Source organism: Lissotriton vulgaris, chromosome 2_1, assembly GCF_964263255.1.
Source record: "Lissotriton vulgaris chromosome 2_1, aLisVul1.2, whole genome shotgun sequence".
In the NCBI taxonomy this organism is placed as follows: Eukaryota; Metazoa; Chordata; class Amphibia; order Caudata; family Salamandridae; genus Lissotriton; species Lissotriton vulgaris.
In genome coordinates this window covers 325,123,915-325,136,561 of record NC_141687.1, presented here as the reverse complement: position 1 = coordinate 325,136,561, position 12,647 = coordinate 325,123,915, and positions in this window count along the sequence as shown.

Below are 12,647 nucleotides of genomic sequence, written 5' to 3'. Positions count from 1 at the left end.
GGTAGGCATAGTGGCTGCAACAGGAAATGGCCCAAATCATACGTTGGAGACTTCAAAATTACCTATAACAAAACGACCTGGTTTTCGGGGGAGGCACCTGGGATTTTGACGTTTTCCTACCCAGAATCCCCTGCAAACCTCAAATTTAGCTGAAGAAAACAAATTGTCCTCATATTTCTGTGTGGAATCACGTGGCGGCAAAAATGTCCTACCCCACAGTGTTCTCCTAAATGTACCGAGTAAAATGATACCTCACTTGTGTGAGTTTCAAATGCAGAATTGGCTAAAAATGTATTTTTAAGAAAATGTAGCGCTTAGAATTCTCGGTGCTATACGCTTATTCCCTATGTTGTGGGCTCTTCCCAGTCATAGGCCGTTGCCTCACCCAAACAAGTGAGATATCATTTTACTTGGCAGACTGGAGGGAACGCTGTGGGGTAGGACATTTGTGATGGCATGGTGATTCCCCCCAGAAATATGTGGAGAATGTGTTTTTTCAGCAAAATTTTAGGTTTGTAGGGCATTCTGGGTAGGAAAACGTTGGGGGATCCATGCAAGCCATAACTCGATGGACTCCCCCGGGTGTCTAGTTTTCAGAAATGTGTGGGTTTATTAGTTTCCTAAGATGGCCACCGAGCCCGAGGCCAAAAACCCAGATGACCCCCTTGCAAAACCAGGTTGTTTTGTGATAGGTCATTTTGCTGTCTTCTCAATACGTTTTGGGCCCTTGCCTGTCGCGGATACTTCACCCACACATGCGAGTGAGGTATCATTTTTATCGGGGGTCTTGGGGGAATGCTGGGTGGTAGGAAATTTGTGGATCCACGTAGATTCCAAAACTTTCCCACACAGAAATGTGAGAAAATAAGTGATTTTTTTCAGCTATATTTGAGGTTTGCAGGGCTTTCTGGGTAGAAAAACATTGGGGGACCCATGCAAGCCATACCACCCCCAGGTGTCTAGTTTTCAAAAATGTGTGGGTTTGGTAGGTTTCCCAAGAAGGGCACCGAGCCCGGAGCCAAAAACCCAGGTGAATTCCCTTGCAAAACCAGGTTGTTTTGTGATAGGTCATTTTGATTTCCTCAATATGTTTTGGGCCCTTACCTGTCACAGATACTTGGCCCACCCACATGTAGGAGGTGTCATTTTTATTGGGAGATCTGAGGAAACGCTGGGTGGTAGGAAATTTGTGAATCCACATGTATTCCAGAACATTCCCACACAGACATTTAAGAAAATAGTGTTTTTTTTATGTACATTTGAGGTCTTGCAGGGCATTCTGAGTAGAAAAATGTTGGGGAATCCAAGCAAGCCATACAACCACGCAAGCCATTCCTTGCTGGACTCCCTCTGGTCTCTAGTTTTCAGAAATGGAAGGGTTTGGTAGGTATGCACCAAGAATTCAAAGCTCTACATTGATTTAAAAATAAGTTTTTAGCCAAATCTGCATTTGACACCCACAAAAGTGATGTATCATTTTACTAAGGAGAATGCTGTGAGGTAGGACATTTGTGCTGCCACAGAGATTCCACAGAAAAATATGTGGAAAATGTATTTTGTTCAGCTACATTTGAGGTTTGCAGGGGATTCTGGGTAGGGAAACGTTGGGGGATCCGCACAAGTCATACCTCATTGGAACCCCCAGGGTGTCGAGTTTTTAGAAATGTGTGGGTGTGGTAGGTTTCTCTAGATGGCGGCAAGCACAGGGCCAAAACCCCAGGCCCCCGAAAACCAGGTAGTTTTGTTATAGGTAATTTTAAAGTCTCCACAGTATGATTTGGGCCATTTCCTGTTGCAGCCACTATGCCTACTCACACAAGTGATGTAGTCAGGAGACCTGGGGGAATGCTGGGGGATAGGAAATTTGTGTCAGCCCAGTGATCCTACGACTTTCCCACACAGAAATGTTAGCAAAAATAGATTTTTTCAACAAAAGTTGAGGTTTGCAGGGGATTCTGGATAGGGAAATGTTGGGGGACCCACACAAGCCATACCGTGCTGGACTCCCCCGGGTGTCTAGTTTTCAGAAATGCATGGGTCTGGTAGGTTTCCCTAGGTGGCGGCCGAGCCCGGGGCCAAAAACTCATGGGACTCCCCTTGCAAAACCAGGTTGCTTAGTAATAGATCATTTTGATGTCGCCTCACTCGGTTTTGGTCCCTTGCCTGTCGCGGGTACCTGACCCACCCACACGAGTGAGGTACCATTTTTATCGGGAGACCTGGGGGAATGCTGTGTACAAGGAAATTCGTGGATCCACGCAGATTTCAGAACTTTCCCACACAGAAATTTGAGAAAAAGTGATTTTTTCAGCTTAATTTGAGTTTTGCAGGGGATTCTGGCTAGGGAAAAGTTGGGGGACCCACGCAAGCCATACCTTTTTGGACTCCCCCAGGTGTCTATGTGATCGTGGGCTTAGGGCGGACCGGAATAACAGGCGAGGAGGCCAGATATAGTGAGCTATGATTTGCCTTTGTTTATTGTTTTACAGAGTTGGATGCCAGATAGTGGGTAAACCAAAGGGTGGTGGAGGAAGGGAAGGGTCCTTGGGGCTTGGCTTGTCTCGATGTCGGAAGGATGACCTCTCGTTCTGGGCTTTGCGGGATGGGTCTTCTCGATGAGGGATCCTGGTCGTGGACTAGTCCAGAGAGTGTCCTCAGAGGGAGTTGGAAGGAGAGAAAAGAAGAGGGCTGTTAGTCCTGCGACCTGGACTGATCGGGGCTTTCCACTAACACCAGGGGGTGCAGAAGGTTAAAGCGATCGTGCGGGAGGTAAGGGAAGAGAGTAGGAGCGGAGAGATGAAGAGCTGGAAGGGAGAAAGGCATAGGGGTGAAGGGTAGGTGAGGGGGTCTTTATACAGTGATCATGTGCAGATTTATTTGCTGTACAAGGTCTATATACAGTGTGGAGTGTGAGCCAAAAGGGGGGGTGTCTACTTTTTACAACTATACACACACGACTGTGACTGGGCAAGGAGACGGGCTACTCACATGCCCCGCCGCAACTCTTCCGCGAGTTGCGGCCGCTCTCCAGCCACCTCCTGGGGACTCCACCAGTCCTCGGTCCAGACGTCGTCTTCTTCTTCTCCGGTCTTACTCTCGCTTTCTCCGTCCTTCTCGTCCTCTCCAGTCGCCTTCTCGGGTTCTCCGCTCACTGTCTCCTGCCACGAGTCCGCCGCATCGAACGCCCCTCTGTTCCGGAGGCTGGCTTTTCCAGATTCCGGCTCTAGGTTGTTGGAGGGACTTCCGGGGTCATGGGAGGGTGCTTCCAGTCTTCCGTTGGCTCCCATTGGTTCCTGAAAGGGAGGATAGAGAGGTGGAGCCCGGGTTGCCATAGACGCTGTCGGGTCGGATTCTGTGACCAGGGTTCCCGCGTCAGCGAGGTAGGGGACGGGGCAGCTTCACATCCCCTTCCCCTAGCTGTCTTTCTTGTACTGGGTGGAGGGGGTGGGTACCGGAAGAGGTAATCCGCGTTTCCCTGATCCACCCCTTTTCGGTGTAATGTCTTAAATCTATAGGGTTGTAGGGATAAAAACCACCGGAGGACGCGGTCATTGTGTCCCTTATTCGGGTCATCCATTCCAGCGGGGCATGGTCCGTGTACAGAATAAACTCTCGACCATCCAAGTAATAGCGGAGGCTTTCTACCGCCCACTTGATGGCAAGAGCCTCATTTTCTTTCACGGTTTGTGCGGCTAGGGTAGTCTTGGAAGGATTAATGGTGAATCCAAAAGAACCCAGGGAAGTGATGACGTCTTGCAGGTGTCGTAAGTGTTGTTCCCAATCATCGCTGTAGATGACGATGTCATCTAAATAGGCCCCTGCATACCTGGACTGTGGTTGCATGACCTCGTTCATTGCTCTTTGGAAAGTAGCGGGGGCACCATGAAGGCCGAAGGTCAGTACTGTAAACAGAACAATCCATCGGGGGTAGAAAATGCTGTTTTCTTTTTGTCGTCTTTCCTCAATGGGATCTGCCAATATCCCTTGCATAGGTCAAGGGTACTGATTTATTTGGCCCTCCCTATGCGTTCAACCATCTCTTAATATCTGTGTGCACACTGTTTCACCTCAACACAATGAATAACACGACTGTTACTCTGTTCATAATCAAACGGATATGCATGTAGAATATTAGTACAACAACTGGTACCCTATAATGGTCCCTAGATATTACTCTTGTAGTGCACGGTATGTAAAACTATTAGAAACTTCATGTATATTAAAGACAATACCTAAAATGATACATAAACAGTCAATGGTTGTATTGATGCAGATATATGTTGAATCAATGTAAAAGAACGCTCCGTTATAAGAGCTACATGTATGCAGCACACACCTATGCAATAATTATCTTTAGCTATGGGTATAGGCTCTTTTTAAATTAATTACAAAATTGGATCCCACTTAAAAAATTGCCTAATTGACACTATGGTTTAGGTCCCTAACAGTTACATGGCTATATAACATGAGCGTTCTTATAAACTTATAGATCTATGTATCCTATTAATTGAAAGTAAAAATATCAAGAGGAAAGCTTTCAGTGGTTTTCTAGCCCATTATCTAACATGGAATTGTTATCCTATTCTTCAAAATCTCTAAAATTGACCAATGTCGGGTCCAAACACCATATAACCACAATATGCTAACTATTTACACGCAATTATATATACGGGATTAGGACCCAGTGCGCTTATAGCCATAAATTGCACCGTGAATAAGGTCTACTTGCACCCTGGCACATCGTTAATTTTTTATACCATTGCGCACTCATTCCCCGCTTCTTAGAATACATAAATACTGGAGTTTCCACAAATCGGGGCCTTTTTTTGCAGAATAAGTACTTATATTGACACTGTCAATCGGTAAAAATGATATATATATGGGTCTGCTTTTTATCTTTCAACTCTTTTTCCAGCGAGGCATGGAAAACTACTATCATGGCGCTCGAGTTTGTCGCATGTTCTACACAAACGAGTCCGTTTTTGAATGTGGACAATACACGAACTAGCGCAGTGCTTAAAAAACTACCAAAATGGCGCGGCTTTTAGAAAGATTATACGTAAATACGATCAGGTGCGGGACATTATTCAATTAAAATCAAGGACACACATATAAAAAGAACCTCCACGCCACAGTCCCCATACCGACTCTGGAGACCGGGGAGACCAGGCGGATGGTTCGTGTATACACCAAATGAGGTAAGAAGGCGCATTTTAAACTCAGAACTTTTACCCTAAGCTCCTGCCCGAGCTAGCAGCCCTATACCCAGGTTGAATATTGTGCAAAATATATTACTAAATATAGGAAGTGACATTGGCATTCAGCCTGTATTTTGTCAGTTTCCCTTCTCTTGTGTGTTTTTAAACATCGCGTTCACACAATTTAAGAGGGAATGAGGAAAGCATAAGACTCCCGCTCTAAAAATACCGATACTGGCACTCTGCCTTCACTGTGTCAGTTCCCCATTCTTGTGTGTGTCTTTAAACAAGAAGTCGAGCTCACACAAATGAGAGGGAATTAAAGTAAAGCATAACACCCCCGTTTTAATAATGATAAAAAATTCTAAACAAAGGTGGTTTTCTAGACTCTTCGCTAAAACCCCCTTTTTCAGTGCCATATTAGTTTCTGAGGAAGTCTAATTCTCTCAAATGCTTGCTATTAATCATAAATCGGCATATCCGTAATATTCTAACTTTCCTTCACTGCCTATTTAGGTGTGCAGTTCGCCTTCAAAGTTTATTAAGAAGTAACGATCAGGAAATACCCTTGACGACTTTGAGGAATGAATATGACGTTTTAAAAGTGACCTAACCCGCTACATACACAGCGCCTGGAAGAGTCTCCTCTAATACAAGATAAACTCCGCGCACCACCATAAAGTAAGCTGCTAATTCTTGATATCAAGATTGCACGGATTACACATTACAATGTTAGTTGGATTATAAACTTAAACATGGTTGTTACTCCATATATAGATCCTCTAGACAACTAAGCGGAGGACCGTAACATTATAAAGACTACTACACTCCAGGATCAAGACTGGTACCGCAAATTGAAAATGCCATAGTAAGATCTTATGAATTCTTGTAGCCATGACCCTGTGTGATTCTAGAAAAAAACTCTGTTTGTAAAAAAAACTAAACAAATCCTCATGTATTGTATACTAACGAATGTCCCATATACTTTTTAGATTCATGAAGCTTTTAATCATAGTCCTGAGGAAGGTGTTCTACCCATCTAAGCACCGAAACGCGTTGACAACACTGGCTTTTTAAATTGTTTTTATATGTTGTTATATTGTATATTTGTGTATAAACTATAACATGGATGTAATCTTATGGCAAGAAATTGTTTATGTTTACTTATTTGATTTAAGAAACTTTTTCTTTTTAATAAATGTGACATTTTGATATAATTTATGGTCTGTTGGCATATGTGTTACTGAGGTTATTTGAGTTTTTAGACAAGTGTCTGGCTTTACAAGTTACATTCATATAAAGATAATTATACGTGAAAACCACAGAAATGAATCCTCCTTTTGTTACACTTTTCCCAGTCCTTTCTGGGTTTATTAGGGAAAACTCTCTCCTTTTCCGACATTCAACCATCTCATCTACACGGAGAAAAGGATAAGTGTCGAAGCTTGAGATTTTATTCACCTCGCGGAAATCGACACAGAATCTTATTGACCCGTCCGGTTTAGGGACTAACACAATGGGTGAGTTCCAGCTGCTAATAGACGGCTCTATTATGCCCATACGTAGCATCTGGTCTGTTTCTTCCTTGATAATGGCTCTGCGAGCCTCCGGGACCCGATAGGGCCGCTGTCGTACTATGGCACCTGGTTCGGTTTGGATGGCATGTTCTATGACCGTGGTTTGGCCGGTGTGGGATGAGAAGACCTCTTGTAGGGGTATCAGGGTGTTCCGTAGGTCTTGTTTCAGAATCTCAGTCAAGTCAGGGTCTATACAGACCTCATAAGAGAGGGTGGTTTGGGGTTTTGAACTGGACAGAACGGGTCTGGGTCCTTCCCATTTTTTAAAGAGATTCACATGGTATATCTGTTTTACTCCCCGAACAGGGTCCATTTCTACTTCATAGGTGGCTGAGGTTACCTGTCGTAGCACTGTAAACGGACCCTGCCACTGACCCAGCAATTTATGGTCGGAAGACGGCATTAGAAGGAGTACCAGATCTCCAGGGACAAAGGACCTGGGCTTCGTGCCTTTGTCGTATTGTTGTTTCTGGCTGGTCTGTGCGGCCACGAGGTTTTGTCACACGATTTCCCGTATCTGTCCTGGATGAGTTTAAGGTTGTCTACGTACTCGGGGAGGGGTCTGGTACGGTCTGGCTTGGCCTCCCAGGCTTCGCGGGCCATGTCTAGTAGGGTTCGGGGGGGTCGCCCATATAGAAGCTCATAGGGAGAATAGCCAGTGCTACTCTGTACCTTGCACCGGATCGCAAATAGGGCCATGGGTAACATTTCCTCCCACTTTTTTCTCTCTAGAGCTAATAGTTTCTTGAGGGTACCTTTCAATGTGGCGTTGTAGCGTTCTACTAACCCGTCTGTCTGGGGGTGGTAAGCAGAGGTCCTAATTTGTTTGATACCAAGTTGTGAACATTCCTGTCGCATAAGGGCGGAGACAAAAGGGGTTCCTTGATCCGTTAGGATCTCCCAAGGGAACCCTACCCGGGAAAAGATTGAGAGCAGTGCTTTGGCGATATTCTGGGTGGTGGGTTGTCGCAGGGGAATGGCTTCGGTAAAACGGGTGGCGCAGTCGACTAGGACTAAAGCGTATCTGCACTCGCTTCTAGATGGCCTATGATGTCCATCCCTACTCTACTGAAGGGTATATCAATGAGGGGTAGTGGTTGAAGAGGGACTCTAGGGGGTCGATATCTGCTATTCTTCTGGCAGGTAGGGTAATTGGTACCTCACCTATGTGGGTGGGTCAAGCACCCACGACAGGCAAGGGCCCAAAACCTATTGAGGTAACTTCAAAATGACCTATCACAAAATAACCTGGTTTTGCAAGGGGGTCCCAGGAGTTTTTTGGCCCCGGGCTCGGCGGCCATCTAGGGAAACCTACCAAACTCACACTTTTCTGAAAGCTAGACACCCTGGGGAGTCCAGCAAGGTATGGCTTGCATTGGTACCCCTATATTTGCCTACAGAGAATCCCCTGCAAACCTCAAATTTAGACAAAAATTCACTTTTTTCACAATTTCTGTGTGGGAAGAATTTGGAATCTGCGCTGATCCACAAATTTCCTTCTACACAGTATTCTCCCAGGTCTCCCGATAAAAATGGCACCTCACTAGCGTGGGTGGGTCAAGTACCCGCGACAGGCAAGGCCCCAAAACCGATAGAGGCGACATCAAAATAACCTATCACAAAACAACCTGGTTTTGCAAGGGGGGTCCCATGAGTTCTTAGCCCCAGGCTCTGCTGCCACCTATAGAAACCTACCAAACCCACACATTTCTGAAAACTATACACCCGGGGGAGTCTAGCATGGTATGGCTTGCATGGGTCTCCCAACATTTCCCTACCCAGAATCCCCTGCAAACCTCAAATTTTGTTGAAAAAAACAATTTGTTATCACATTTTGATATGGGAAAGTTGTAGGTTTACCGGGGTGACACAAATTTCCAATCACCCAGCGTTTCTTCAGGTCTCCCGATAAAAATGGTAACTCACTTGTGTGGGTAGGCATAGTGGCTGCAACAGGAAATGGCCCAAATCATACGTTGGAGACTTCAAAATTACCTATAACAAAACGACCTGGTTTTCGGGGGAGGCACCTGGGATTTTGACGTTTTCCTACCCAGAATCCCCTGCAAACCTCAAATTTAGCTGAAGAAAACAAATTGTCCTCATATTTCTGTGTGGAATCACGTGGCGGCAAAAATGTCCTACCCCACAGTGTTCTCCTAAATGTACCGAGTAAAATGATACCTCACTTGTGTGAGTTTCAAATGCAGAATTGGCTAAAAATGTATTTTTAAGAAAATGTAGCGCTTAGAATTCTCGGTGCTATACGCTTATTCCCTATGTTGTGGGCTCTTCCCAGTCATAGGCCGTTGCCTCACCCAAACAAGTGAGATATCATTTTACTTGGCAGACTGGAGGGAACGCTGTGGGGTAGGACATTTGTGATGGCATGGTGATTCCCCCCAGAAATATGTGGAGAATGTGTTTTTTCAGCAAAATTTTAGGTTTGTAGGGCATTCTGGGTAGGAAAACGTTGGGGGATCCATGCAAGCCATAACTCGATGGACTCCCCCGGGTGTCTAGTTTTCAGAAATGTGTGGGTTTATTAGTTTCCTAAGATGGCCACCGAGCCCGAGGCCAAAAACCCAGATGACCCCCTTGCAAAACCAGGTTGTTTTGTGATAGGTCATTTTGCTGTCTTCTCAATACGTTTTGGGCCCTTGCCTGTCGCGGATACTTCACCCACACATGCGAGTGAGGTATCATTTTTATCGGGGGTCTTGGGGAATGCTGGGTGGTAGGAAATTTGTGGATCCACGTAGATTCCAAAACTTTCCCACACAGAAATGTGAGAAAATAAGTGATTTTTTTCAGCTATATTTGAGGTTTGCAGGGCTTTCTGGGTAGAAAAACATTTGGGGGACCCATGCAAGCCATACCACCCCCAGGTGTCTAGTTTTCAAAAATGTGTGGGTTTGGTAGGTTTCCCAAGAAGGGCACCGAGCCCGGAGCCAAAAACCCAGGTGAATTCCCTTGCAAAAACCAGGTTGTTTTGTGATAGGTCATTTTGACTTCCTCCAAATGGGATGCCCTTTTGGGGTCACAGATACTTGGCCCACCCACATGTAGGAGGTGTCATTTTTACTGGGAGATCTGAGGAAACGCTGGGTGGTAGGAAATTTGTGAATCCACATGTATTCCAGAACATTCCCACACAGACATTTAAGAAAATAGTGTTTTTTTTAGGTACATTTGAGGTCTTGCAGGGCATTCTGAGTAGAAAAATGTTGGGGAATCCAAGCAAGCCATACAACCACGCAAGCCATTCCTTGCTGGACTCCCTCTGGTCTCTAGTTTTCAGAAATGGAAGGGTTTGGTAGGTATGCACCAAGAATTCAAAGCTCTACATTGATTTAAAAATAAGTTTTTAGCCAAATCTGCATTTGACACCCACAAAAGTGATGTATCATTTTACTAAGGAGAATGCTGTGAGGTAGGACATTTGTGCTGCCACAGATATTCCACAGAAAAATATGTGGAAAATGTATTTTGTTCAGCTACATTTGAGGTTTGCAGGGGATTCTGGGTAGGGAAACGTTGGGGGATCCGCACAAGCCATACCTCATTGGAACCCCCAGGGTGTCGAGTTTTTAGAAATGTGTGGGTGTGGTAGGTTTCTCTAGATGGCGGCAAGCCCAGGGCCAAAACCCCAGGCCCCCCGAAAACCAGGTAGTTTTGTTATAGGTAATTTTAAAGTCTCCACAGTATGATTTGGGCCATTTCCTGTTGCAGCCACTATGCCTACTCACACAAGTGATGTAGTCAGGAGACCTGGGGGAATGCTGGGGGATAGGAAATTTGTGTCAGCCCAGTGATCCTACGACTTTCCCACACAGAAATGTTAGCAAAAATAGATTTTTTCAACAAAAGTTGAGGTTTGCAGGGGATTCTGGATAGGGAAATGTTGGGGGACCCACACAAGCCATACCGTGCTGGACTCCCCCGGGTGTCTAGTTTTCAGAAATGCATGGGTCTGGTAGGTTTCCCTAGGTGGCGGCCGAGCCCGGGGCCAAAAACTCATGGGACTCCCCTTGCAAAACCAGGTTGTTTAGTAATAGATCATTTTGATGTCGCCTCACTCGGTTTTGGTCCCTTGCCTGTCGCGGGTACCTGACCCACCCACACGAGTGAGGTACCATTTTTATCGGGAGACCTGGGAGAATGCTGTGTACAAGGAAATTCGTGGATCCACGCAGATTTCAGAACTTTCCCACACAGAAATTTGAGAAAAAGTGATTTTTTCAGCTTAATTTGAGTTTTGCAGGGGATTCTGGCTAGGGAAAAGTTGGGGGACCCACGCAAGCCATACCTTTTTGGACTCCCCCAGGTGTCTATGTGATCGTGGGCTTAGGGCGGACCGGAATAACAGGCGAGGAGGCCAGATATAGTGAGCTATGATTTGCCTTTGTTTATTGTTTTACAGAGTTGGATGCCAGATAGTGGGTAAACCAAAGGGTGGTGGAGGAAGGGAAGGGTCCTTGGGGCTTGGCTTGTCTCGATGTCGGAAGGATGACCTCTCATTCTGGGCTTTGCGGGATGGGTCTTCTCGATGAGGGATCCTGGTCGTGGACTAGTCCAGAGAGTGTCCTCAGAGGGAGTTGGAAGGAGAGAAAAGAAGAGGGCTGTTAGTCCTGCGACCTGGACTGATCGGGGCTTTCCACTAACACCAGGGGGTGCAGAAGGTTAAAGCGATCGTGCGGGAGGTAAGGGAAGAGAGTAGGAGCGGAGAGATGAAGAGCTGGAAGGGAGAAAGGCATAGGGGTGAAGGGTAGGTGAGGGGGTCTTTATACAGTGATCATGTGAAGATTTATTTGCTGTACAAGGTCTATATACAGTGTGGAGTGTGAGCCAAAAGGGGGGGTGTCTACTTTTTACAACTATACACACACGACTGTGACTGGGCAAGGAGACGGGCTACTCACATGCCCCGCCGCAACTCTTCCGCGAGTTGCGGCCGCTCTCCAGCCACCTCCTGGGGACTCCACCAGTCCTCGGTCCAGACGTCGTCTTCTTCTTCTCCGGTCTTACTCTCGCTTTCTCCGTCCTTCTCGTCCTCTCCAGTCGCCTTCTCGGGTTCTCCGCTCACTGTCTCCTGCCACGAGTCCGCCGCATCGAACGCCCCTCTGTTCCGGAGGCTGGCTTTTCCAGATTCCGGCTCTAGGTTGTTGGAGGGACTTCCGGGGTCATGGGAGGGTGCTTCCAGTCTTCCGTTGGCTCCCATTGGTTCCTGAAAGGGAGGATAGAGAGGTGGAGCCCGGGTTGCCATAGACGCTGTCGGGTCGGATTCTGTGACCAGGGTTCCCGCGTCAGCGAGGTAGGGGACGGGGCAGCTTCACATCCCCTTCCCCTAGCTGTCTTTCTTGTACTGGGTGGAGGGGGTGGGTACCGGAAGAGGTAATCCGCGTTTCCCTGATCCACCCCTTTTCGGTGTAATGTCTTAAATCTATAGGGTTGTAGGGATAAAAACCACCGGAGGACGCGGTCATTGTGTCCCTTATTCGGGCCATCCATTCCAGCGGGGCATGGTCCGTGTACAGAATAAACTCTCGACCATCCAAGTAATAGCGGAGGCTTTCTACCGCCCACTTGATGGCAAGAGCCTCCTTTTCTTTCACGGTTTGTGCGGCTAGGGTAGTCTTGGAAGGATTAATGGTGAATCCAAAAGAACCCAGGGAAGTGATGACGTCTTGCAGGTGTCGTAAGTGTTGTTCCCAATCATCGCTGTAGATGACGATGTCATCTAAATAGGCCCCTGCATACCTGGACTGTGGTTGCATGACCTCGTTCATTGCTCTTTGGAAAGTAGCGGTGGCACCATGAAGGCCGAAGGTCAGTACTGTAAACAGAACAATCCATCGGGGGTAGAAAATGC